The sequence below is a fragment of the Bactrocera dorsalis genome, chromosome 1 (genome assembly GCF_023373825.1).
Source record: "Bactrocera dorsalis isolate Fly_Bdor chromosome 1, ASM2337382v1, whole genome shotgun sequence".
Taxonomy (NCBI): domain Eukaryota; kingdom Metazoa; phylum Arthropoda; class Insecta; order Diptera; family Tephritidae; genus Bactrocera; species Bactrocera dorsalis.
This window is the reverse complement of record NC_064303.1, coordinates 6,867,592-6,895,585: the sequence shown is the minus strand read 5'-3', so window position 1 is coordinate 6,895,585 and position 27,994 is coordinate 6,867,592. Positions and strand designations below refer to the sequence as shown.

At 37.8% G+C, this 27,994-nt stretch overlaps 1 protein-coding gene across 2 annotated transcripts in view; it reads left to right on the top strand.

The window, feature by feature from the left end:
• LOC105225332 (stathmin) overlaps positions 1-27,994 on the top strand; it is a 221,960-nt gene that overhangs the window by 2,301 nt on the left and 191,665 nt on the right. The window lies entirely within an intron of this gene.

The window sequence follows — 27,994 nt, the reverse complement described above, 5'->3', positions numbered from 1 at the left end:
GTGAAAAGCCTGATTGTTGCAAATGCATCAAAAATCTATAACCTCATCTGTTTTTATTTTTTCTCTGTTTTTTCTTAATCCGTGTACAAATATATGTACATATAAGTATGCGTATATTTTTGCATTCGCTAACAATTCGGTTTGAGTATACAAATAAAAGTATGAAATATTGCATTTAGGCTTAGAGAGCATTGAATTCAGTGGCGTAGAAAGATACATTTATCTCGAAATTTCAAATCGACACTTGTGATGGAACTATCTCTGGTATTTATTATACCTTGAACATTGGATATATCTACCTTACAAACTGATCTATCAAATTCATATTTTGGTATGAAAAACTTTTTTATTTGAGAAATTAGTCTCGTGTAGGTAGTTGCAGCTTTGTCACAAAATAAATTGCATGTAAAAGCGAACAGCTGTTTTGCGAAAATGCCATTTTCCGAAATTTACAATAAATTCAATAAGTTTGTGACATTAAATGGGTGCCAGTATTATACATTTTAAAATTATGTAAGAATTGGTTAGTATTAACCCTTTCAAATATAAACTTGCAGACGCTAGTGGATTTATCGTTAAAAATTATCAAATTTTCGGCTGTGCAGTTAAAGGTTGTTGAACTCTAAATCTGTATTTGCCTAGCTTAAATATATTTACTATTATTATATATGATTATGCTCAGGAGTATTCACACAGAAATGTATGTACGTATATGTATGTATGTATGTATGTATATGTATTTATATATATTTTTTAAGTTAAAAAATTTCAATTTTTAAATATTTTTTTTTTTATTTTAAATATATGTATGTATGTACATATATAAATTATTAATACATACATATACTTACATACATATTATGTGGCAATCCTCTTTTTTTTAATAAAGTACTATTTTAATTTGTGATCAATATTTGAAAAAATTAATTTAAATCGCGTTTTCACCTTTGCCAAATTGACTAAACTTTCCTAAACCGCTTTAGCAAAAAGCAAACGATTCACAAAAACTAAAACCAATTTGGTTGCTTTGGAAACTTTACAATTCAAGTTCAAGTTTGCTTGATTGCATTTTTCGATTTATTTTTTGTGTGAACTGTTGTGCTCTATGCAGTAGTTTGCGTCTCTGCTTCACCATGTACATGTTACAGTTATGTTTACTATTTTTGTTTTTTTGAAGTTTGTAACAAAAGGTGTTGCTACAGTGCAGCAAATAAAAACTAATTTAGATTTTGGTAAGTTTCCAAAAAAATGTCAAAACACTTTTGGGCGACAGCAATTTGTGGTTGAGTGATTTTAGAGGTTATTAAAAATGAAAACAAAAAAAAAATTATAAAAAGTTGAGAGTAACTAAATTTGAGACTGTAAACTAGATTCAATTCATATTTTCTGCACATGAATGTGGTGAAAGTTAAACATTTTCCAATATTATCACCGTAAACTAAGTATCTTGGTACGCCTTGGTTTCAAGAGGGTAGTCCGATCTTTGCTGCAAAGAGCGTCTACATAACCAAAATGACCCCGGAATTTTAGGAGGACGAGGTTTGTTAATTTAGCAAAATTCTTAAAAATGTTTTGAGAAGTTTTTTTTTTATCGCTGCAACAACAATAACTGATATCGAAAACCTGAACTTCTACGTTTGTGTCAATGAAACCCTAACCATAATTGATTGCTTTATGCAGTAGAATTTTCCAAATGGCTGCCTTACCATGTGTGCCTTTAAACCAACTTTTGACAATATCATTTAATGCTGTGCCCTCGAATACCATCCACCCTGTGTTTGGAGCACCATATGAACCCGAACGGTTTGTTGTCAATTGATTTTCTATTAACCAAGTATAGGTTGATATTGTCGTTATAGCAGTCTTATTGTTGTTGTTGTTATGCAGTTGAAGTCTGAAACTTCAATGCAGCAGGTAAATATAACTTCCAGTTGACTAGTTAACATAAGTGTTGAGACGATAAAAATTTGATTTCGCTCAAAAAATGTCACGAAAGAGACTTCTTGATCTCAGAATGATTGCGATAATGTTTTCTGCCACAACAGCAACTACAGTCATAGTGGGTGGGTTATCCACCATCTGATCAAATTTGACCCGGACTGATAAAATCACGTATCTGCATATGTACGTATCCTTGTTATAGCCTTCAAAATATACTCTTTTTGAGCCAATAAAAGCATGCCAACATTTAATCCAATTTTTTATTCACTTGTTACAAGCTTCGGCTGGAATGGCCTTCAGTGTCTCCACTGAATTTTCGGTTTCGGCTCATTTCTCAGAATCATGTATAGATCGTTTTCAGCAAGTAAAACAACAACAGCAACCCCAATATCTCCCCGGATATCATTTTTATCTAAATGCGTTCACAATTTCTCGAATTACAGCACCTTTTTGTATACCTTATAGGTTAGCAATCCGATAACTAACCGTTACTATTCGCTTATTGGGTAAACTTACATGATTGCAGTTTAGTGCGGTACATTTGAGTCTTGTTTTGTTGTTTTTGCTTTTTTTTTGTTTGCTGCGCTTTTGCCTGTTGCAATCTTGTCTCGCATCGAAAATGTTTGCAAATATTTTGTATGTTGTTGGTATTATTGCTATTGCTGGCGAGTGCCAAAGCAGCAGCGCGTATGTGTGGTCCAAAGTGACTTTGATTTTATCGCTCCTGTTACTGTTGCTGACATTTTTTATTATTGTTGTAAATACAGATAACAACTTTGTTGTTGTTGTTGATCATTTACTTGTAGCAACTACTAACCGTTGTTCAGTTAGCAGCGGGGATTGATTTGCCGCCGTCAAGTTGAGTGTGTGTGGATCGACGGATATGTGTGGGTGTGCGTGCTTGCAACTTGCTTGCCAGTTTGCGTTTGTTTGTTGTCGCCGCCACCGCTAAAAGGCAGTCGAACAGCATGCTACATACACACACATCAACGCCAAGTCACCGGCCAAAACCGACTCCATTAGGCAAAGTTGCAGCGCCATCGTCGGTCTGTCAGCTGTCTGTGGCACGATTACGTTGGTGGACGCATTGATTTGATTTTGAATTGCTCAGTGCGCGCAGTAGTCCCGCGGGTGTCAGGACGGAGTCGCACACTTGAAGGTGCAGCGTTGACTTCAATGGCATTCGTTGGAAAGTTTGCTTTTTAGATTTTCATCTTTCTATTTACTTTTTGGCTGGCTTTTTTTGTTTTGTATACCCTGAACGTATTTATATTCAGTTTGCCACGAAGCTTGTAACACGCAGAACGAAACGTCGGAGGTGTTATAGAGTGACGAGCTGAGTCGATTTAGCGAAGTCTCTCTGTTGGTCTCTATACTTGCGTACTGTTCCCTCAGTTTCAGAGATATCGATCTGAAATTTTGCACACTGTCTTTTCTCTCCAATAAGCTACTCATTTGTCATAACTGTCGATATCGGATCACTATAGCATATAGCTACCATACAAACTGAACGACCAAAATCAGATCCTTGTAAGGAAAACTTTTTTCTTTGTCGAGATATCTTTAAAAAAATTGGCATGGATTATTTTCCAAAACAACGGTACAATCTTCGAAGAAATGGTTAGGATCAGACGGCTATAGCATATAGCTGCCATACAAACTGAACGATCAAAATCAGATCCTTGTATGGAAAACTTTTTTATTTGAGGAGTTATCTTCACAAAATTTAACATGGAATATTGCTCAAGGCAACGCTATAATTTTCTCAGAAATTGCTCAGATCGAACCACTATAGCATATAGCTGCCATACAAACTGATACGTCAAAATGAAGATAATCTATATGATACTAGCTGACCCGGCGAACTTCGCCCCGACCAATTTTTATTTTTTTTTTTTTGGAAGTCATAGACTCGTATAACTTTACCACAAATAATATAAACTTCAAACAACGCAATTTAATTTAATGTTTTTAATGTTTGTAGCGCCATCTACTGTAACATACCGCACTCAATACCGCTGTTAGCGCCACCAACTGGTGGATAGCTCTTTGCTAATAATAAACAAATAATTTGCAATAAATAAATAATGCGACTATAAGGAGAGTTAAAAACTATCATATCATTAAAGTAGGACCAAACTCCACACAGTGTTAAAAATTTCATTAAAATCGGTTCAGTAGTTTAGGAGTCCATCGCAAACAAACAACGTGACACGTGATTTTTATATATTAAGATAATATGAGCTTTTCAAACCTTTTATGTTATAAGAAATATACCTGTGAAGGGTATTTTAGCTTCGTTTGAACTGAACTTAACATTTTTTTCCGATTTTCCGTTATTTCTTTCTTTTTTTCTTCTTTTTTCTAATCCGTTTTCCATTTGCATTGCATTGTTTGCACGTTTGTATGTTTGTGTGCGCGCTTTTCTGTATTTTTTCGTGCAATTGCCGGCAAAAACTATTGATTGTTACATTGTTGTTGTTGCCTTTTCTTCTATTTACTAAAGGGTGATTTTTTAAGAGCTTGATAACTTTTTTTTAAAAAAAAACGCATAAAATTGGTTCTTTATTTGAAACGTTAGATTGGTTCATGACATTTACTTTTTGAAGATAATTTCATTTAAATGTTGACCGCGGCTGCGTCTTAGGTGGTCCATTCGGAAAGTCCAATTTTGGGCAACTTTTTCGAGCATTTCGGCCGGAATAGCCCGAATTTCTTCGGAAATGTTGTCTTCCAAAGCTGGAATAGTTGCTGGCTTATTTCTGTAGACTTTAGACTTGACGTAGCCCCACAAAAAATAGTCTAAAGGCGTTAAATCGCATGATCTTGGTGGCCAACTTACGGGTCCATTTCTTGAGATGAATTGTTGTCCGAAGTTTTCCCTCAAAATGGCCATAGAATCGCGAGCTGTGTGGCATGTAGCGCCATCTTGTTGAAACCACATGTCAACCAAGTTCAGTTCTTCCATTTTTGGCAACAAAAAGTTTGTTAGCATCGAACGATAGCGATCGCCATTCACCGTAACGTTGCGCCCAACAGCATCTTTGAAAAAATACGGTCCAATGATTCCACCAGCGTACAAACCACACCAAACAGTGCATTTTTCGGGATGCATGGGCAGTTCTTGAACGGCTTCTGGTTGCTCTTCACCCCAAATGCGGCAATTTTGCTTATTTACGTAGCCATTCAACCAGAAATGAGCCTCATCGCTGAACAAAATTTGTCCGAAAAAAAAAAAAAAACCGAACACTGATTTTGGTAATAAAATTCAATGATTTGCAAGCGTTGCTCGTTAGTAAGTCTATTCATGATGAAATGTCAAAGCATACTGAGCATCTTTCTCTTTGACACCATGTCTGAAATCCCACGTGATCTGTCAAATACTAATGCATGAAAATCCTAACCTCAAAAAAATCACCCGTTATCTAAGTTCGCCATTCATTGCTTTGATTTCCTTTTAATTTGCCTGCAGGCTTGAGTGGATATTTCTACAATTTTCCGGTCACTATTTCTTTTCGCAAGCGAGACAAAAAAGAAATTGATTTCAATTTTGATTTATTTGAATTTGTGTGCAGTGTTGCCACAATGGCGCATTTATCGGTAAACCATTAAAATTTAAAGTGGACGGAAGCATGCAAAGCACATATTGCCACATTGAACGAGTTGCATTGAAGTGAAATCTCTCGGTTTACAGTAATTTCATATTCAAAATGACTAAAATAAAAATTAATGTGATTGATTGAAGCATTAAACCACATGCCGTAACATTACATACATATATGTATGTACATACATATGTACAAATGCATATATAGTATGTTTGGTGTATATTACATTTACATGGCATGACTTAAAAATTTTCATGCCGAAATTAATTAAATTTAATTGAACTTTTCATGTAAATTATTTTTCAATATTTTTCATTTTATTTTTTGTAATTAAAACTTTTCTTTCCATCTGCACATATACATACATACATATATACAGTTAGATAGATATTAAAAATTGAGGTTTTGCACTGCGACCTACGGTCCTTTGCGCCGTTCCCTATATCGAATGCGGTCACCAAGGTCCAGCATCCTGAACGATTCCAGGAGCTTGCTGGACGCGACTGAGGTGAATGCGATCCCTGGCCATGTAGATGGAATCTAGGGCCTTTAGCCTGCTTATGCAAATTGCTGGGCAATCCAGAATCAGGTGTTCTGAAGTTTCCTGCTCCATGTCGAAAAACCGGCAGTTCGCGCCAGAGTCCATGCCCATATTGGACAACTTCCTGAGTGTGCAGTGGCTTGTATAGAGCACGACAAGGACGTGGAATATGTCTCGGGGGTGGTTGTTCATTTCCTTAAACCTTACGAGGTTTTACCTTCCTAGAAGCAGCTTGGCATGGCGCATTCTTGCAGCCTGCTGCCAATGCTGTTCTCTCCACTTTCTCTTTCATGCAAAGCAGCTCCTTAAAAGTGTGGGACCCTACTGCTATGCATTGTTCTGTCACCTTCATCCTGGACACTGCCGCAGAGCGCAGAGCGGGCTAGTTCGTCGACCAGTTCATTGCCGGCTACCCCTTTATGGCTCGGCACCTAGATTAGATGTACCCGGTTGCACATTGATAGGCGGTAGATTGAATTCCGCGCACTGACTTATGTATGTTTGAAAGATTCTCGGAAAAGGTTCCAGTGGTATGGATAACTTGGTATGCGGTCCCGCAATGCCTGCTCCAATGCCTTCTGGTGTTTTCGAGCTGTCGGTGTACCATTAGATAGTGCTGTCTCTCTGCAGTATGTAGAGCGCCTTCGCCTTAGTGCCGAAAGTAATTCTAAAATTCTTTGAAAGTTAATCCTCTTTCGAAGGCCGTTCTTGGAAGAAGGGCAAGTGCTGTGTCGCCACTCGAAAGGACAGTTTCGTTCTTCTTTGGAGCAGCTTTGTAGGTGAATTCCACTATCCCGAATGTTCCCTGGTCTGTGGTGTGTACCTGTGCATCCATGTTTTTTGGGAGGGAAGTTTCTGTCTTGATATTGGAGCAGATTAGTCGGTGAAGTTCGCAGTTTGGAATGTGTCTCTTGGTCTGTGGTGTGTACCTGTGCATCCATGTTTTTTGGGAGGGAAGTTTTTGTCTTTTTCTGAGCAGGTTTGTAGGTGAAGTCTACCGTTTCGACTGTTCATTGATATCTTTGTCTGTGCTAGTAGATCCATCCTTCGTTGACTTCTACAAAACGACAAAACACACTCGAATTACGCATAAACTCTTTAAAACACTTTTGTGGTTCATATGTTCCGTTATGGCGATCTATCAATAGGGGAACGTGGACCTTTGTCAATTTATTTACACTGGCAGTCGTTTTCGTGGCACCGAACAACAGATGGGCGATCACGTTGATAGTCGTTAAGCTAAGTTTTGACGTTTGCCTTTGAAGGAGAAGAGCCCGCATATATTTCATCTTGGCACCATTTGGTTTAATTGCTTGATTTCCCTTCTAAAAACAAGAATCATCGAGCGACTTTGCTTCTAAAATCTGTGGACCCGACCTCTTTCTCCGGCTGTCAGAACAAAAGAACGAGCAAATTTTACCCGAAATATCTGCAGATAGTACACAAATGCGAAAAAGTACTAACTCATCGCTCTCAGCAAGGTCCTCCTTACCTTTATCTTTGACACGGTTTGTTATGCTTTTCTCCCCAAAAAAAAAAAAAACGTAAGGAGATTGAAAATTCAAAAAGCTGGAGTGCAAGTTGAATAAAATATCTTTCGGTTGTCTGTTGTGATTGCAGCTTCTCGACGTCGAACCTTCCTTGTGCGTGCGTTTTTTGCTGCACAGAGGCTGCTGCTGGTTGATGACTTTTCGATCCGGAGACAACCAGGTAGCTTGATGAATTTTTCTGTGCTGAAATCTAGTACTACCGATAACCGTATTTCGGGCCCGGCGAAGTCGCTCAGTCTTAACCCATTTTGGGATGTTACATCATGGAGACTGAATTTACCGACCGTTTTGTCAAAGATACCTTCTTGGCCCACCTTGGCGTTAAAGTAGATGTTCATTCACCGAGGTGGAAGCCAGGACTCGGTAACGTAGTTTCTCTCCCACCACGAATTCGCCTTCTTACTTTCACTCGTCTTCAAACGGATGTTGTTTGGCTACCCAGAGAATACTTGGTCTAAGATCGGAAGTCCTGAGCTGCTTGAGCCATATGTAAAAGTTTCGTTTCTGGCCATTCCCAAGTTAATGGCGCTCGGAGAACTTTCCTCACTTGCCTGAACTACACATGAGTTCATCTTCCATTGTGTTATGTTGTGTCATGTTATGTTATGTTACGTCTTGCTAAGGTATGTTATGCCATGCTGAGTTATGTTCTTGGTTTTACGTTAATCTACTTTCATCTTCAATGTAAAAATAATTAAAACATATCAAATTATGTTTTGAAATACTGTTATGTTATAGCATGTTGCATAATGTTACGGACTTTTTGATTTTTTTGTTGTTATTGTTTTTTTTGTTTTTTTTGTTTTTTTTTTTACTTTTTTACATTTTTACATATTTTTTTTCTTCAACTTAGGCTTATTAGCTGAAAAAGAAAGAAAACAGAAGCAAAAAATATATAAACATGTACATAACAGTAACTATTTATAACTCGTGGCCGAGTCGCGTGGAGCATAAGAAATATAACAAGCATTGACAAATGTCTGTAATTTTTTTTCATATTGTCACCCCATTTTGGGGCACATGCAACAGTCATCAACTAATTTTACTTATGCATGACTTGAAGCGCCTACCACAGCCACACATACTCATACCTACATACATATACACACCCATTACCAGCATCTCCTGTTATTGCCCATGTCTTCCAGGAAATAATAAATTCTATGCTCGTACAATGTTGGTTGCCGGTTGAGAGGCATTAGGTTCGGCCCACACGCGCGCTAGGCAACACAAACACACGTATTCGTCCACTTGTTTGTGTGTGTGCAAGCGTAGTTGTTGCCATGTTGTTTGACGCCCGTTAAGTAGCGAATATGTGGTGTAACCTCGCCATATTTTTTGTTGCTACTTTCGGCAGACATCAGCTCATTTGCACATACATATGTATATAGAGAACATATGTTGTGCATATTTATTTACATATGTACATATATGCAAATCTGTTATTATAAGCTTTGTCAGCAGTTTGATTGCATGCATTGTCTGCCACTTTTTCGATACACTTTGCATTATTATCGCCGCTTCCACGCGTTATGCGTCTCTAATCCGCATTTTAATCTGCAACGTCGCTAATATATTTTTGGTTGTATCTCTTCCGTGCTGCCGCTGCTTTCTGCCATTGTGTCGCTCCTACTTTATTAGTGCTCCTGCTTTCACTCGTTATTTATTTGCTATGCCGCAACCATCAGAGATTCCCTTTCCTCGATTTGCTGTTTTACATTTTCATATACATTTTATGTTTATCAGGTAAACACAATCTTAATTCAATGCAATCAAAAGCCAGACAATATATTTATTATGGCTAAAGGTGTGCAAGGAAACAAGCGTGGGTCATATCTATTTATTCGAGTTATTTACTTCATGCGTCTTCATTGAGCTCTTCAATGCTGGGGAACAGAGTTTTTATTTTTTAGCATAGCCTGCTTTTAGGCGTGTTGAATGATTGTTCGAAAATAATTTGTTGTTTACAAAATCAGTTTAATTTTGAATTCCAAACTATTTGTTTTTGAAATTAATCGATTTTTATCGATAACTTATTTAATTTTTATACTTTTCGCTCATTTTTTTATATTATTTTCTGTCTCCTATTATTTCAATAAAAACATGTTTGAACTATAGGTTAGCTAAAAATGTGTGTTAAGTTCACAGGCAGGGTTGAAACAACTGCAAGACTCACGACAGTCGGTTTAACTTAATCAGAGAAGTAAGTTGAGGTTAGGTTCGATGGCTGATCCTCTAGATGAGGATTGCATACTGTATGTACTCCTTTGTGAAGCCATCAAATAGATCTCTTATATCCGATCTTTTACGTTTTAAGACCAATATAAGACCGCGGTGGCATTTAATTTCGATTTTTACCAGTGTCTAATGCTCTTAAAAAAGCCTAAAATTAGTAACATCGGCTACAGTAGTCAGGAAACCTGAAACAGAAGTTGATAGATAGTTCCTGACAATAGATCCCACTACCAACCTTACCCTCAAGCTTTGACTCATTCGTAAACACGTTCATTGCATGTCTCCTTCAGCGACATCTAACCACCTACATCTCCCTCGGAGGAGTTCCTCCGTACCTCTACAACATAAAAATAATTGGGTAGTCGAAAAAGTCTTTTCGTATTTCTAACCAAACTTCAACTTATTTTTTTTTATATTTATAATAAACCTTAATGAACCAAATATGTTTGTACCATTTTGGTCATCCACTTCTTGCCATTTTTCCGCTAGAGACATCAGTGTAAATCTCTTATGGTTTCACGGCGACAAAACTACGACAAGTAATTTTCTCAGGCTTCTCTTGAAGCCAACTTTACTCCATAAAGGGAGTTCTGCATTGAACGAAACAGTAGTCCGATGGCGCAAGGTTAGGGCTATATGGTGGATGCATCAAAACATCCCAGCCAAGATCTCCCAGGTTTTGCCGCGTCATCGAAGATATGTATGTGGGGTCTAGCGTTGTCCTAATGGAAGCCGTATCCTTACACTACTGCAAGTTTGTGCACACAGACGATGTTATATTATCGTATGTATTCAAATGTAAAGTACACATTCCTTCATAAATAAGTCCGTCTCCTTTAAAATGTTTGCCGACTTGTACTCCTTGGCGTATGAGCAACTATAATCAAAATAACGCTTAAATTGATTCAGTTAATATTTAATATTTATACGTATTTGAGTATGCTTTTATATACATATATATTTATGTATTACTTAAACATACATATTTATGTGTACCAAAGTTTCGAATTACATTTGTGTGTGTTCTCATCTATGATTTTTTATATTTATGAAGCAACACATTAAGCTCTCCCGCAAAAGCGTTTTTATGTTCCTTCAATCTCAACAAGCCCACATTTAACCCCCAAAAAATGTTTGTTGCAATTTAATTTGTCATCATCAAACGAAATCAACAGTCTCGGCACGTCGTCGCCTTTAGCGGGCCAATGGGGTCGCCATTTACTCAGTAACACAACATAATTTAGCCCAATAATGTTTTAGAGTGAGGGAAGACGGCAGTAGTTTGGGTATTTTCATGATGAGAAAAAACGTTGGATACCACATGTGGTGTCTGTGCAAAATAACTTAATAATGAAGCCACGAAATTAGCTGCAAATTAAATCAAAAGAATTCGGCTAATCAAATTTATTGAGTAAAACCAAAGGTATAACAGTAGAGCTACTCTCTCTCCACTTTGCTCTAAGATAGTATAACATTAACAAAGTTACAACGGTATTTTATTGCAGTCTGTGAGTAGTTGACTTAATTTGTGAGGCGTTACACAGTAGAGGCGTAGTTGTAAATCTAAAACCACACATCAAACAGTCACCAAAGCAGCTCAAATGGACAGCACGAACACACACAACTATATACTCACATATATACACATACTTATGTATGAAGTAAGTTCCCCTGGCAACAGTCAAGCACTGCAAAGTGCGCAAGCAAAGCGAGGTGCAGCGGAGAGTAAGTCTAAAGTTGAAGGTTCACCATGGATTAACACAAGCCAGCTGACTTAGCCTCTTCGTATGTTGTGTGTGTGCGCTTCGTTGCCCACTTAAGATGGTACGTGTAGTACGAGTTTTAATGCAGCAGGCTTTAAGAACTTTGACACATCTTATGTGGTTTGTACGTACTACGTATTGGTTGGCAAAGTTCTATGGGAATCGAAGGACAAATTGATAGCGCCTGCAAAGTATTATGTTGCCGCCGAGAAATGCCAGAAAAATATATGAAAAAGTAAGCCTTTTCCTCTTTGCTCATACCCCAGAGAGCACAATGTCGTTGGTTGTTTAACATGTTTCATATTGCCGGCATTTGCCGATTTGGTGCCTTCATCATTTCGCTGCCTCTCTTCAATATGCCGTGCCATTGATACAAGTTCACAGACCTTGGAACTTGTCGTTTCGTTATAATTAGAAATTGGAAAATTGCGAAACAAACTTTCGTCAGCAATACACATGCCAGGGCACGTATATTTATGTACGAGTATGTGTGTAGTATGTACAAGTAGGTGTTTGCCATAATAAGGATATAACATTTGAGCAACATAAAACATATTGCAATGCGGCAAAATATCTCTGTATTTTTGTATGTAGACTTATATATTTATTAATATGTTCAACTGCGTGTATTTTGTTCAGTCCCGAAATTTCGTGATTTGAAAATTTTTATATTCGGGATCCCGATTTTTTTTTTATTTACGGATTGTTTATACAATACCGAAATTTCGATATTTAAAATTTTTTATATACGGGATCCCGAAGAAATTTCGGGATTTAAAAATTTTCATATACGGCACCACGAGTTTTTTTTTCATTTGCATATTTTATTCAATCCCGAAATTTCGGTATTAAACAATTTCTTGATCCCGAAAAAATTTCGGTATTATTTTTATTTAAATATTTAATATAGAATTAATAAGTTTTTATTTAATTACATATTTTAGACTATAATATAACAATTTAAATTTTTATTATATAATGGCAGAATAGAGAGTGGAGTTTATTTACTTCGTGAGAAAAATTAATTGCATTTACAATTTCGATCATTGAATAGTCCCGAAAGTCTGTATTATGGTAATCTGCACAGGAATAGTCGAATTTAGCTACACAGTAGCAACTTTGAATTATGCACTAAATAAGCTCTGTTATAAACTGTGATATTTTGTGCACGCACTGTATCTGCATTGTCACAAAAGCAACTCCTAAATTCTATATATTTATGTATGTGAACCCTGACTTTGAAATAAGCTATTTGCTATACCTTATCCCTATGGAGTCGCAGGCATGTCATAGCGTGAAAGTTTATGTGCGAATAACAATCACATATAAATATACGATAAATTTTATAATCAAAAATTGTCAGTTGGAAAAATAGTGATTTTTTTTTAGAAAAAAAAATTGAAAACTTTAAATAAAAAATAATAACATTCTTATTGAAAATAAAAGAAAGGTGTCAACAAATTAAAAAAGTAAGAATAAAAATAAAAAGGTTTAAAAAAAAATAAAAATAACAAAAAAATATAAAAAGAATAAAAAAACTAATAAGAAAATATTGAAAATAATATAAAATTAAAAAATTAATAACAAAAAGTCAAATTAAAAAGGTTATCCAAACTGAATAATAAAAATAATAAAAAAATATATAAAGGTTAAACAAAAAAATAATAATATACATAAAAATAATCAAAAAATATAAAAAATAAAAATATAACAATATTATAAAATTAATGAAAATTTATAAAAAAAAAAATAATATTAAAAAAAGTAACCAAAAACGTAATTTTATATAAGAGGTATTAAAAGTTAAGTTTAAAAAATAAAATAAATAATAAAAAATTAGTAATAAACAAGTAAGGAAGGGCTAAGTTCGGGTGTCACCGAACATTTTATACTCTCGCATTATAAAGTGATAATCGAGATTTCATTATCCGTCATTTACATATTTTGTTATTTTGCTGTAAAATTAATTAGAATTAAATTCTGAGAGATTTACCGATATTTTCGGTGAAAAATTAGGTTATGTTGGATTGGGCACTGAGTTCTTCGTGTTCGATATCAGGGACCTTGAAAAGTTATAGTCCGATCACGACAATTTTTCCACAAGGGATACCTCAGCTCAAATACCGTATTTGTGTAAAGTTTTATTCCGCTATCATCATTGGTTCCTAATGTACATATATATTATACAGAGAAGGCATCAGATGGAATTCAAAATAGCGTTATATTGGAAGAAGGCGTGGTTGTGAACCGATTTCACCCATATTTCGTACATGTCATCAGGGTGTTAAGAAAATATTATATACCGAATTTCATTGAAATCGGTCAAGTAGTTCCTGAGATATGGTTTTTGGTCCATAAGTGGGCGACGCCACGCCCATTTTCAATTTTTAAAAAAAGCCTGGGTGCAGCTTCTTTCTGCCATTTCTTCCGTAAAATTTAGTGTTTCTGACGTTTTTTGTTAGTCGGTTAACGCACTTTTAGTGATTTTCAACATAACCTTTGTATGGGAGGTGGGCGTGGTTATTATCCGATTTCTTCCATTTTTGAACTGTATATGGAAATGCCTGAAGGAAACGACTCTATAGAGTTTGGTTGACATTTCCGAGATATGTCCAAAAACCTAGTAGGGGGCGGGGCCACGCCCACTTTTCCAAAAAAAATTACGTCCACATATGCCCCTTCCTAATGCGATCCGTTGTGCCAAATTTCACTTTAATATCTTTATTTATGGCTTAGTTAGGACACTTCATAGGTTTTCGGTTTCCGCCATTTTGTGGGCGTGGCCAATTTTGCCCATCTTCGAACTTAACCTTCTTATGGAGCCAAGAAATACGTGTACCAAATTTCATCATGATATCTCAATTTTTACTCAAGTTACAGCTTGCACGGACGGACAGACGGACGGACGGACAGACGTCCGGATTTCAACTCTACTCGTCACCCTGATCACTTTGGTATATATAACCCTATATCTGACTCTTTTAGTTTTAGGACTTACAAACAACCGTTGAACAAAACTATAATACTCTCCTTAGCAACTTCTCTCTCGCAACAGTATAAATATGAAAAAATTAAAAAAAAAAAATCTAAATCATCATCTTCAATTCCTAGTGGGCATCTTCCAAAACATTCAACAAATTCAACAAATTCAACAGTTACATACACATGCACACATATAGCATATTGTATACTAGTTCATAGATACGTATTTAAGCGAAATAATGAAGCAGGAGCACCGCATACTCACTGGTTGGCAGGAGGAACGCAGCTGATGATGACATTTTGTGAAAATACAAACAACCTGACCGGAATGGATAATTAGATTTTTCCTCTAAGCTACGCAGCGCAACGCAGCAACGGCTTTAACACCAAACAACAACAACAATAGCAACTGCTGTACGAGTATGCCGACAATAGCAACAAAGATAGACGACGCTTGAAAAGCGTAAGCACGCATCGAAACTTGCTCGGCTATATGCACACACATACATATGTACAATATATACACAAGAGCATCTGTATATATGTAGCTACATATCTGCAGCGGCCGCTCTTGAGACTTCGGAAGTGGCTTGGTTGGTATTGCTTTTCACACTTGTGTGCTATTCTTCTCATTGATCTATTGGAATGCCACACTGCAAACGCACTTACACACAGAGAGAGACTGCTGTATACGTATTGTATATGTTTATGTTTGTGTGTGTATAAATATGTGTTGCATATTTGCTCTTGCTCTCCAGCTGCTGCTTCCTTAGAGACTTTGACAACTAAATAAATTCCACTTTATTGCAACGAAGAAGAAAAGAAATCATTCTTCAGCTTGCCATCACCACATTGGCCTCATCAATGTTGCCGACGCACACACACCTCACCACAAGCACTTAGCCCTTTTCATTATATATATTTTCCCCAACTGCTAAGAAGACAGCTTCCTTCTCGCTTGCTTTGTCATTGACATTTTGCCTTCGTCACGAACGCTTGGCCAAGTCTTCGACTGGTTTTTCAAGCATTCACGTATTTTCAGGGCGTATATTTTGTTATTTTTCTTGAGTTGTTGCTGCTGTAGGCTCGTTGTATGTCTGTTTGGCCCACGCAGGCGTCCATAGACTTTCTTTATATTTCTATAGCCTTAGACCGGAAATGAGTTTATTGGAATTCCGGCAACAGTATGAGGGCGTTATTGAAAAGTGCGAAAAAGTTGTGTAGAAAATAATGAATTTTGCTAGTTGGCACTAATAATTATTTTGGTGTATGTTGATGCTAATGGTTGGGCGAAAGCATTGTGGGCAATTAGTTCGATATTTATTTTTGTTTTCCAGATAAACATGTTGGAAAAAAGTGTTTCTCTCGTACCTGATACTCAGGAGACGTATATATGTATGTTATGGGGTCAGATTGAGACACTTGGACCTTAAATATTTCGATGTTCGCATTCATTCACCAAGTTAGAACGGGTCGACCTTTCCGTCGGTTGCTTTGTGGATTTCAGTCAACGGCATTACGGCTGATTGTGTCTGGATTTCGTCTCAGCCCGAGCCACCTCCATTCTCTTTTGACAATTTCGGCCCATTTGATTTGTTCATGACCATAAGTCCGTTATAGAAAAGGTGACGGGCCAGAAAATGCGGTAAATAAAGCGAGGGCAAAGGCTTGTGAAAACTTTTGGATGTCAGAGGCTACAATATTTCTTGTTTAGCAGCTGTATAGGAGTGTAGACATAAAATTGGAGGTCAATATTGTTATTTTGGTCCACGCGTAATGATCGAGGAGCTCCAGAACGTGGGGGCGTGGCTACGGTTCAGATGGTTCATCTGTTGAGTCCAATTTTCGATGACTCGTTCCAAAACTTTTTTTCTAGATGAAATTGCAATTCTTGAATCTCTTCAGGCCAGTTATGGGCCTCATCACTGAACAAAATTTAATTCGAAAACGTCAGATCTTCTTGGATTTTTTTAGTGAGTTCTCTTGGGATGGTGGAGCGGTTTCAGTTCTTTCACAAGATGTACTATTTCGTACGCTTTGAATTTAAGATCACGACCTAAAATGCGTCAAGTCGTTCCATACGTGATTCCGAGTTGCTGCGAACGGCACCGAATCGACTCTCCATGGTCTTCGTATACACTCTTACCTATGGTTACTATATTTTCTTCACTGCGCGCTGGACGTGGTCTCTTCGGTAGAATATTATCTAATAAAGATGGGTGATAGTGTTGCGAATAGTACGCTAGGTAGGCCGATTATGTTGACCATAAGTTGAGCGAAGTGCATAAAACACATTTTTTACAGAACGTGAATTTTCGTAAGTCTTTCCATGGTCACATCTAGGCTGTTCAGAAGAGAAGCGTTGTGAGCCGGGGTGTTGTCGTGGTGGAATACCAATCGGCTGCGATGTCTTGTCGGACCCGATTGACCCTCTCCCCAGGTGCTCGGGAACAACTGGCCATCCGCCAGTCTTGTTACTTTCCAGACAAACCCTGTATATGTACTATAGAACTCTAGGTACAACTTCAAAAAATTTCATATTTCATCAAAAAATACTTTAAGTTAATCACTGGACCGTCCAATTTTTACACCTCTTTAAATTTTATGCCACATAAAAGTTAATGTAGCCTTTTATGTCACACCGAATATGTGGTTACAATAATAGCGGTTGACTGACAAAAAACAACAACAACAGCATTAAGCATATGAATGCGCTTACTCCAACCACTAACACATTCTCTCATTGCGCTTCTCTTCAACATGCATATCCGCCACAAGTCCAACGGTCCGTAAACTTAATGCCTCCAACAACCGTTGGGTGTAAGTGTGTGTGCTCTCCTCTAACTACTCATACTTACGCTGACTATTCTACTCCAGTCATTTTATTTTTGGCGCAGCCAGCTTATAACCGCTTCATAAACATTTTCACTGTCTGCGGTTTTTATTATGCAGCTCATCTCATCCGCCACTTTTGTTGTTGCTTTACTCATTCTATCTCGCGTTGCTCCAGTTTCCTATTTAAAGGCGCGCGCTCCTTTTACATTTTCACATAACCTCTGTCCTGCTTTTGCGCGCTCATACAGCATAGTTACATATACATACATATACCTGTTTGTGTCGGTTGCACTGTTTGTCTGTCGGTTGGTCGTCGGTCTGGCTTTTTAATGGCAAAACATTTGTCTGTTACCTGCCACTATTGTCCATAAAATGAACTCATAAAAGGTTCAACTTTTCGACTGTGTGTCTGTATGCATATATGTATATATTCCGTTATTATTTACCTTTCAAACTTTTTTTGTAATATCCTTTGGTTATTTGTTATTATTTTTGTGTTCGAATACATTTCTGGTCATCTCACCAGTCGCTCGCTCTATTGCTTGTTCTCAAATTTGTGTTTTTTGCTTATGTTTCGGCGAGGGTGTCAAGTTTGACAGACTTATGTCATTGTCGTCATAGTAACTGTGTGCATTATGTCGTTAATAATGGTTGTTAGTAATGGATCATTTCATTCATTTGACTGCTAACAAGCTCATTATGTTCGGACATGGCTTTGTATGTATGTAGGCATTCATGATTTTAATGTGTTTGTACTGTAATATGTCAAACTGTCGCTTATCATTAAAGCATATTTACACATATAGTATTATATAATTGTGTTATCTTGTCAACTTTGGCTCAATTATGTCATAATTTCAGAAGTGGGAAGCTGACCTCTATCAATTTCAAATTAAATACCCAAATTAATCGATAGTTTTCGTTAAAACCGTTGGAATATATGAAATCATAACATCTTCGAAAGTAACATCATCCTCGACATCAAATATGATAAATACTTACCGAGAAGCCCAGTAAACTGAAGAGTTCCTTTCAAGATCTGTAGAGTTTGGCGGTCTCAATGAAGATCTAACTTTGACAATTTGTTCGGGAGTTACTTTAGTTTAGGTTTTATGTCTCATTCTAAAGAGGATCGCATTTGGAGTGATTATAATTAGTTCTTCGTGAAATTTGAGAAAGACCTCTTTGTTGGCGTAGAACCCGCTTATGCGGTTATAGACGAGTTTACAACAGCGCGTCAGTCGTCCATAGTTCTTCCGCAGAACCCTTCTCTCAGAAATTTGTAACGTCGACTCATCAGTTGTTGTCATCGTCCATGCTTCTGCACCATACAACAGGACGGGGATGATGAGTGACTTGTAGAGTTTGGTCTTTGTTCGTCGAGAAATGACTTTACTTCTCAATTGCCTACTCAGTCCGAAGTAGCACCTGTTGGCAAGAGTTATTCTGCGTTGTATTTTGAGGCTGAAAAGATTGCTGGTTTTGATACTGCTTTCAACTTAGACGAAATTATCTACGACTTGGAAGTTAAGACTAAGAGGTGGGAGCCAAGTTGCGAGTACGAAGACTGTTTGTTTGATGACAGGAATTATTTCGTCTTACCCTCGTTCACTACCGGATCCGTTTGTTTCGTTTCTTTGTCCAAACTGGACTGGACTGTTCATCGCGAAAAGTTGGCTGGTTCCTTTGCGATTGATGTTGGTCCAGAAAAATCTTGGGATCGAGCAGGTACCGATAGTTGTTCAGCGGTGAGCAAGTACCCGCCAAGCTCACTTATACAAAAGTGACCGACAAGAGGACAGCGTAGCTTCGCCCAGTTCATACTCGAATGTCTGTAAAGCTGAGGTGCCCTTCCTTGGCAACTCAACATCTTCGTAGTTGCCAGCGATTCAGCTAAGTCCTAGCATTGTACACAAGTAACCTCCTGTCGTTGGTGGTGAGGTAGACGTTCCTTCACCTTCCTTTCCATTTGTTTGTCGTTAGGGTTATCGCCGAATATTCTAATACAAGTAGAGGTACTCTTTTTAATAACCTTTTTTCGACAGATCACACGAGAGTCGTGCCAAAATGTTTTGTTCAGTATTGTTCCTTCACTTACCTTCCTTTCCATTTGTTTGTCGTTAGGGTTATCGCCGAATATTCTAATACAAGTAGAGGTACTCTTTTTAATAACCTTTTTTCGACAGATCACACGAGAATATTGTCAAACTGTTAAGTATTGTTTGGCATTTCATTATTGAAAGACCTACGCCTGAATAACGTTTACAAATCGTTCAACTTTATTATGAAAATTCATGTTCTGTAAATAATGTGTTTCGCGTCCTTCGTTCAACTTATGGTCAACATCATCGGCTTCCTGAGCGCACTATTCGCAACACCACCATCCATCTTGAGATTCAGCATTCATTATTGGGTCATATTCGACCGAATAGATCATGATAGACCATGTCCAGCACGCAGTGAAGAAAATATAGCAGCCGTAACTGAAAGTGTACACGAAGATCGTGAGATTCGATACGGCGCCGTTCGCAACAACTCGGACTGACGTCGAGAACTTTAATTGAAAGCGTATAAAATATAGCTCTTGCAAGAAATGAAGCCGCTTGACGTTCCCAAGTAACATCGCTTTGGGCTCTTGAAAAGTTCTAAGAAGAGCCGACGTTTTCGAGGCAAATTTTTTTCAGCGATGAGGCCCATTTCTGGTTCAAAGTCTAAAGTCTATCCGTACAATCCGATTCAGGGCTTGGAGCAAAACATCACATGTGTCCTTCACCAGTTATCAGTCGAAATGCTCGAACAACCATCTGAGACGTACATGTATAAACATATGTATGTATAATGTTTCAAAATAAATTCACGTCGACAGTCTGAAATTAACACAAAGAAATCACGTCACGCACGCCTGGCAAGGGCGAGTGGGTAAATGTCTAAGCATTTAACCAAAGTAAATAAGATTTAAAACATTTCAAGGATTCAATTTAAGTGCATAATAAAATGTAACTTGACAAATGGGCCCACAATACATGCCCCCAACACGAAACAATTTTAACAAGCAACAACAAAACAGCGAAAAATCGTTTAAACAACAAACGGTGGTGGTAAATGAAACGAGGTGATGAGATGGTGTGGCGAATTTGCGAGTAAACTTTCAGACGCTTAAGCGATAATGCTGACAAGCAGAAAGAGAGGGAGAGAGAGGGTGGCACTGTAAGTTGAAAAGTCATAGTTAACGGCTTAGTAAACTTCTTGAACACACACCAACAAACTCCAGCCAATGCGCCACTCAGCGCGCAGTCAACTGGGCATTCCGACAGACATTTAGTTTGCGTCAAGCCGCCAACCAGTCAGTCTTCGGTTATTATGCAGTCATTTATAGCGAGAAGATAGAGTAAATAATAAAAGCGTGGCGAATTGATGTAATTAATCAAATTAGAGGAAACACAAAAACCCTTTTGATTGTCAATTTGGGAAGCGTTAGGAAAGTCATTAAGGACGAATAAAGGTTTTGCGAAAGCCACAGCCAGCGCTCTCGGGGGGATGCATTAACCTCGGATGGAGCGTGTAAATATGTATGTAAATATCTATGTATAGCTGTGTATAAACACAATTAAAAGCTTCTACTTTGGATTTCGCTGTATTGGGTGTCTGCTGTTTTGTGGCTTGTAGCGACACAATTGTTGCTTGCTCCTCAGAGCATCATCGTCACAACACTCGCTGCTTTCCGCACAGCAATTGGCTCACCTACACAATTACGCACATTGTTGCACACCAGTTGACGGCGGCGAAATTAAGGGCACGACACTTAAAACCATATTGCCAACCGGCGACGGAAATGGTTGGGCAAAATTGAAAATTTCTGCTAAAAGGTAGAACGAATGCCAAAACCCAGTTTCACGGCGCTAAATTGCTGGCAATTAAAGTACACCTACCGTTATTGTGCCAAAATTAATTCAGTTTTAAATGGCAGCCCAAAGCGTTGGCAAGCAGGTGTCCAAAAGGAAGTTGGAGCGAAAGTTGCGGCGAAAGTGAAAATGATGGGATTTCGTGGTAGACCGGTGAGAGAGCTGGCTATAGAGATTAAAAAAAAATAAAGAAAACAAGAAAAAATGTTAACCTCGGTTGTAGCGAAGCTATAATACCCTGCACAGTTGCAGTTTTATGGGATAAAAGGAGTACAAAATATCTGTTTCTCTATTTTGAACGCTTGGTTTGCATGGCAGCTATATGCTATAGTGGTTCAATCGAAGCAATTTATTGGGAGATCGGACAGGTGCCTTAAAAAATAATCCACACCAAATTTCGTGAAGGTATCTCCTCAAATAAAAAAATTTTCCATACATGGCAGCTATATGACATAGCGATCCAATATCCGCAGTTCCGACAAATGAGTAGCCTCTTGGCGAGAAAAGGATTTGTGCAAAATTTCTGACCGATATCTCCAAAACCGAGGGACTAAATCGCGACTTAATATACGCTGTTCAAGGTATAAATATGGCATACAGGTAGAAAAAATACCAACCGGCTGTGAGTAACTTCTACAATATTTTTTAGTACACTAATTTCCTTTTCCTCTACTTCCAACGCAAAACCTGAAGCAATCATCAAATCTACGCACTTTTCCCTGCTTTTTTGCATTTGACTTTTCACCCAAAATTTTTTTCATATTTTTTTGCTCTCCTCATCCCACCAACAGCAGTTAAATTGACCTGACACAATTTGGCTTTGAACATCGCGTTGGCACTCGTTGCGCCGGCCAATATTTCGCAATGTCACCGCATGTTCTAATTGGCTTTGGTCGGTTACGGTCGGCATTGGTCGACATATTTTGTTGTTGCTCCACTGCCATCATAACCAATATTATGCCACTTTAGCTGCCAATTCCAAAATTCCAATGTGTGTATACATATATAAAATGATTTTTGACTGTTGTTGTTATTGCTTTTTCATATTGGTCACATTTGTTTGTTATGGTTTCGTAATTACCGTTGGTCATTATATTTGACAACCGCGCTCCACACGTCCTGTATCGGTTTTGATTTTTGTTTCGTTTCCTTTTTTTAATTTTTGCTGCGCTGCTTCTTATTGTTGTTGTTTCTGAGGTTTCGTGTCCGTCGTCAACGCTCAGGGGATTATTGTACCGAATCTCTGTAAATGTTGCTTGTATATTTATTCGCTTGTGCGGTTTGTTTTGCGTGAGATTTGTAGGTGTTCATGAATGGGGAAAATGGGAAAAATATTGTTGACAGCTTTTTGAAAGTGGCGATTTGTAAATAATGGCATTTAAATTTAATTGCTTTGGTTTGCTTTCTATTACCGTATTAAAAATAGCATGCAATTTTGGAATTATGATGGATTAGAGGTTTGTATACATTTGGAATCCGGCAGCAGGAATCCAGAAACAATTACGGACCATAAATCTTCCGGAGAACCATTCTCTCAAAAACTCGTAACGCCGACTCATCAGACATGTCATCGTCCATGCCTCTGCAAGACCGGAGAGGACTTTTCTTGTCAATTGCACACTTAATTTCCAATCGTCGGACATGCTTTCGTCCGACCATATGCTACAAAGAAGCTGATGCATGCTTCTTATCGGTTCTTCACCGCCGTATTTGAATAGCTCGACCGGCAATCCATCCATTTACGAGTAACTGCTATTCGAACTTCTTCATGGTCGGGCAATGGAACTTTTGCTTCACTGTCATTGATTGAGGAATCGGGTTCAACATTTCCTGGTGTTATGCTTTCACTACCAAGCATGAGAAGTGTTCCCTTCATATTTTTCGCATGCTCTGGGTATCAGTCACTAGATCACCTCTGCGGGGTCCACGAGAGTATGCTCCGGGTTTGATACCTTTTGTTAGTCTCCTCATCTTTTCACTCCCAACTGCCAACCTGCTGTTGCTGCTTTATCTCATTGTGAGACGGCACTAATCATCGTACCAGCTATTCTTTTCCGTTTCCGAAAATCAATGGTTTCGTCTCCAACTTTACGTTAGGAGCTTGAAAAAAAGTTCCACAGTTCCTTTATACCGTGAGTGAATGTCCTTGGTTGTATGTAAATTCTGGTTACCCATCCAACTGTCTTAGAAACGGTTTCGGGAATCGTCTGGATCCGAAGAGTTGCTTTTTACAACTCAGAGGGCCACCAAAAAACATTTGTTACCTTTTATATAATTTTATAAGTATTTCAGCCATGACTTCAGACGTGTTTAATCAGTGATGGCGAAGATTACATGATTTTGTCTATACTCTTGTAAGTTAGGTGGTCTCACCATTGTTCCCATTCTCTGTTTCTTCCTCTTAGCTTTCACCATTTAAGTTTTTGAAGCAACTGTCTCTAAATTAAGTACCACTTTCAGAAATATACATTTCTAGATTCCTTTTGCTTTTCACTTATCTTTTGCTCTTCTTCCTTTCCCAAAATTATCCTTGTACGCTATTATCCTCATTACTATATCGACAATTTTTCCATTGAAACTTAAGTAATATTTCAAAACCACAAGTAGCTAATACTCCCGACTTATCTCAAAAGGAATATGTAATGTTATCGCTCATAAAAAGCGTAAAATATCAGTTGCTGTCCGACAAGAAGCGAACTAAACGTAGACACGAAAGATAAAAGCAATACAGTAGCAGTAACTACTTCAATTTCGCATTAAGATGGCCACACTGAGTGTGGTCTATAGTCAGGATATGCAAGTCTCTCAGCAGGTAAAAGCACAAACGTGCAAAGTAGCAGCGGCCAACTGACGAACTTAAATCGCTGCTCAAACGAAAGAGGAAGAATAAAACGTAGCAATAAGCCAAAGAACTAGCCCAGGCGCAGATTAGGCGAATAGTACTTATTTTAGGGCGGAGGGGAGGCTAGAAAAAAGCATAACTGCAACAACACTTAACACCACATATTACCGCAAGCACTCACACATTGATACCCTTGTATCATGCGGCAACAATAACATAAAATAGTATGCCACAAAACTTGCATGCTAAAGTGGCATTTTAGTGGTTTAATATTCTTTGTGCCGCAGATATGAGTTAGAGTTGAAGCGCTTTTATTGCGTACACTCACCGCCAACGGCATACAAACGGCAGGACGAAGGACATTTTCGTTCGGGCGCAATGCAGCTCCAACATTCGCGAGTGTCAGCAGTGTGCTATTGTGGTGTATGGGAAGGCAGTTGAGGGGTGAGTGCTGCACATTATCGCTTAAGGCGATATGAGATAGTTGCTCGGAGTGAAGTTTGTGCCGTTGATAAAGCGCAGGATTGTTACCAGTGTGCTATGCTTAAATCGTGCTATGTGTGCTTTTAGTATTATTTTACATATATACATATAAATATATACATATATACATATGTTTCTATATAGTATACCAAGTTCTGTCGTTTTTCAAGCCTACAGTGCCAGCATTGTATAGGCCTTTATGTGTTTGCTTGCTGCTGCATTTTCGTACTTCGTACTTATATTTTTGTCTGCGTTTACTTACGTTCTTCCTCGCCGCGTGTTCCTATGTATGTGTATGCACTCGTAGATATTGTCGGCATAGAATGAGCTGCAGCGTAGTAGGCTAAACTGTTCATAGTTTTCTTATATTATGTACTAATGGTGTTATAGAACTCAGTAGGACAATTTTTTGTTCGAGAAAAAATGAGGAATCGATTGCAATCTGCTATTTTTGTTACACATTCCATCTAATAGTAAGACTTTTTTTATAATTTTATTTTGATTCCTAATTTATTCTTGAAAATCTGTGTCGTCCCCTTTAAAGTAATCCCTTTTGGTCCCAATTCACTTGTTCCAACGTTGGTTGGTTTCCGGAATAGCCTTCAATGCGCGTAGCTATTCATGTTTATTAATGTCTTCAATTGACTCAAAACAGTTTCCCGGGAGCGGTCCTTTGAGTTTACTGAATTCCCAGAAGTCTCACGGAGCTAAATCAGGCGAACATCAACACAATATTGATTGAACATTTGGCGGAAAACTCACGAAGGATCAATGCAGTATCCGGCGGTGCATTATCTTGGCGCTAAAACCAAGACTTTTCTCCCCATAATTCCGGCCACGTTTTAAGAAAATCTTCAAGTAAACGACGCTTAACACTCAAATAGTATTCCTTGTTGCCAGTTTGACAAACAGTTATCACCGAAGACCTTTTTCAACATCCTGAACGTTTTGGCACCAGAAACTTGATTCCGCACGCCAAATTTTTCCAATAAATGATAATCAGTTATTGGCGTTAGAAAGATTGTGATTGCTTGACTTTGTATTGTTTGAGAAAACGCCAAAGATGAATATCATCAAAGAGAAAATACACCACATTTTATAATTTACTTCGATAAAAACAAAAACACAAGCCATTTGTCTGAAAATAGTGTTTATGGTTTACTGTAACATTCAAACATGGGCTATTCTGATTTCCTCGATTCCGTTTCAGTAATTTTGATATCAAAGATTTACCACGAATCCCTGCTGAATTTCAACAAAATCGATCCCTTTTTGAGGCCGATGGTTTCTGATGAGGAAAAGTATGTTACTTATGACAACGACAAAGGAAAACGGTCTTGATCATATCCATAATCCATAATCCAATATGAGGTGCTCTCCTATTTCCAAACTCTTAAATCGGACCTGTACTGTCAACAATTTGACCTCCCCCCGAGGGCTGGGAGTAGAATTTGCACGCAGTAAGGTATCCTGTCGTCAAAGGCGACTATAATCCAATATGCACTATGCTTGTTGTTTGGCTTGTCTCGAAATTTCAGCTTAGTCTTATCAGAAATAGTGCTATAATACTCAGCTTGTACTAATACTCGTATTATAGACTTTGAACGAGATGTCTTCTAATAATACATTTGAAGTTCAAGCGACAAATGTCACCAGTCATTGAATTTTGATGGGTGCTCAACTGGCAGTAGCAAAAGCTACAAGGTCTGACCGAGGAGTAGTTAGGCCTTGGAGTTCACTCCAATCTTCTTATTGAGTTTAACCCTTTTGGGAGATTCGTGGTGACTGTGGTTTAAGCCTAAAGGCAAGTAGAATTGAAAATTCAGTTCGGTGTGGAGTCGCACTGCGGTCGGGTGCCATACCCTTAAAAAAAGGTTTTGAAAATCGACTGTTCCAATAGGGATGAAGTTTTCTAAGAGTGTTACATCATGAAAACCTTCATAGTGGCAGTTAATACAGGCTTTCTTTTTACTAGAAAGGTAATTGTTCAGCTTCTCATTATTTTATTCTTCGCTCCATAATGAGCTTTAGAGAATTTAGCTTAAGAAAATTACATATATCATTTTATCCTTTCGTTCAGACGGCTATTCCTGCAGGGTCCGCCGAAGCGTCAGCGTAAATATACAAATATAGTAATAAGTTTACATACCAACTTATCTATAAATGTGCAGTAAATGTAATTTGGTGCGAAAAGTAGATGGTGGCGGAAATTTTATAGGGAAATAGTTTTGTGGCGGAATAAAAGTAGTTGCAAAGTTTGTTGAACCGTAAATTTTATAACATGCGCCAGCGAAGTGTTCGCAGAGAGTGAGTGCAGGAGCAAAATATAAGTAACAGAGTGAGAGAAGGCGATAGAGAATGGACTTACAGTATTAGGCTTAAAAAATCATTGAAAACTTACAACCGTTAAAGAAAGTTGAAATGAAGATGTTATTTGATGTTAAAGCTTTAGCTTATCAGCTAAGTATTATTTCTTTTTTCGCTTTTAAAATATTTAATTTAAGTCGTTTTCTAATTTGGCAAATTATAAGTTTTGCCTTTACTGTATAGACAGCTAAAAACAGCCTTTGGTGGCCATTAGTGCCTAAACTCTGGTGCCTTGGATAACGCTTATTTATACTCATCACGTTTTGACATACGAGCGCTATTTGTGTTATTTAAAGTAACTTAAAATATTCAACTCGGCCAAACAATGAAATTAAATCGGAAACATTTTCGAGCGATTATTTCTTACAACTTTCGAAATGTATTAACTCAGCAACAGTGCATCGACGAGCTTAATTCAATTTTGGGCGATTAAGCTCCGTCAAAGACCAGTGTTTATTGATGGTATGGGGAACTCAGTCCAGATCGTAGATCACTCCAACACGATTTTGGTTAGATCGTTCAAAATCAGTTGTTTTTCTGGAAATTATGTTAGAAAATACGATAGGGATGCTTTAAAAAACGTCTGTATGACATCAAGATCGTGGAATAACTGTTTTTTATTCCCGTATTTGAGTGCCATAAAGCATTCAATGAAGACTGTGAAATCATTGGAAACCTACTTCATGCGAGTCGTCCATCCACATCTGTTAATAGCGTATCAAAAGATCTGAAACTCTTGCAAAAACTATGTTGAGAAGGTTGGTAAAGTCGGGGTCGGCGTAATATACCAGAACCCTACATACATCAAAAGTGATAAGACGTGGGTTAATAAGTACAACGTCGAAATTGTCCAACAATCTACTGAATGGCGTTCCAAAATAAAATCCGAAACTGAGAAAATCAAAATTCGCTGTAGGTCCAGAGGGTCATCGACAAGGCTTATAA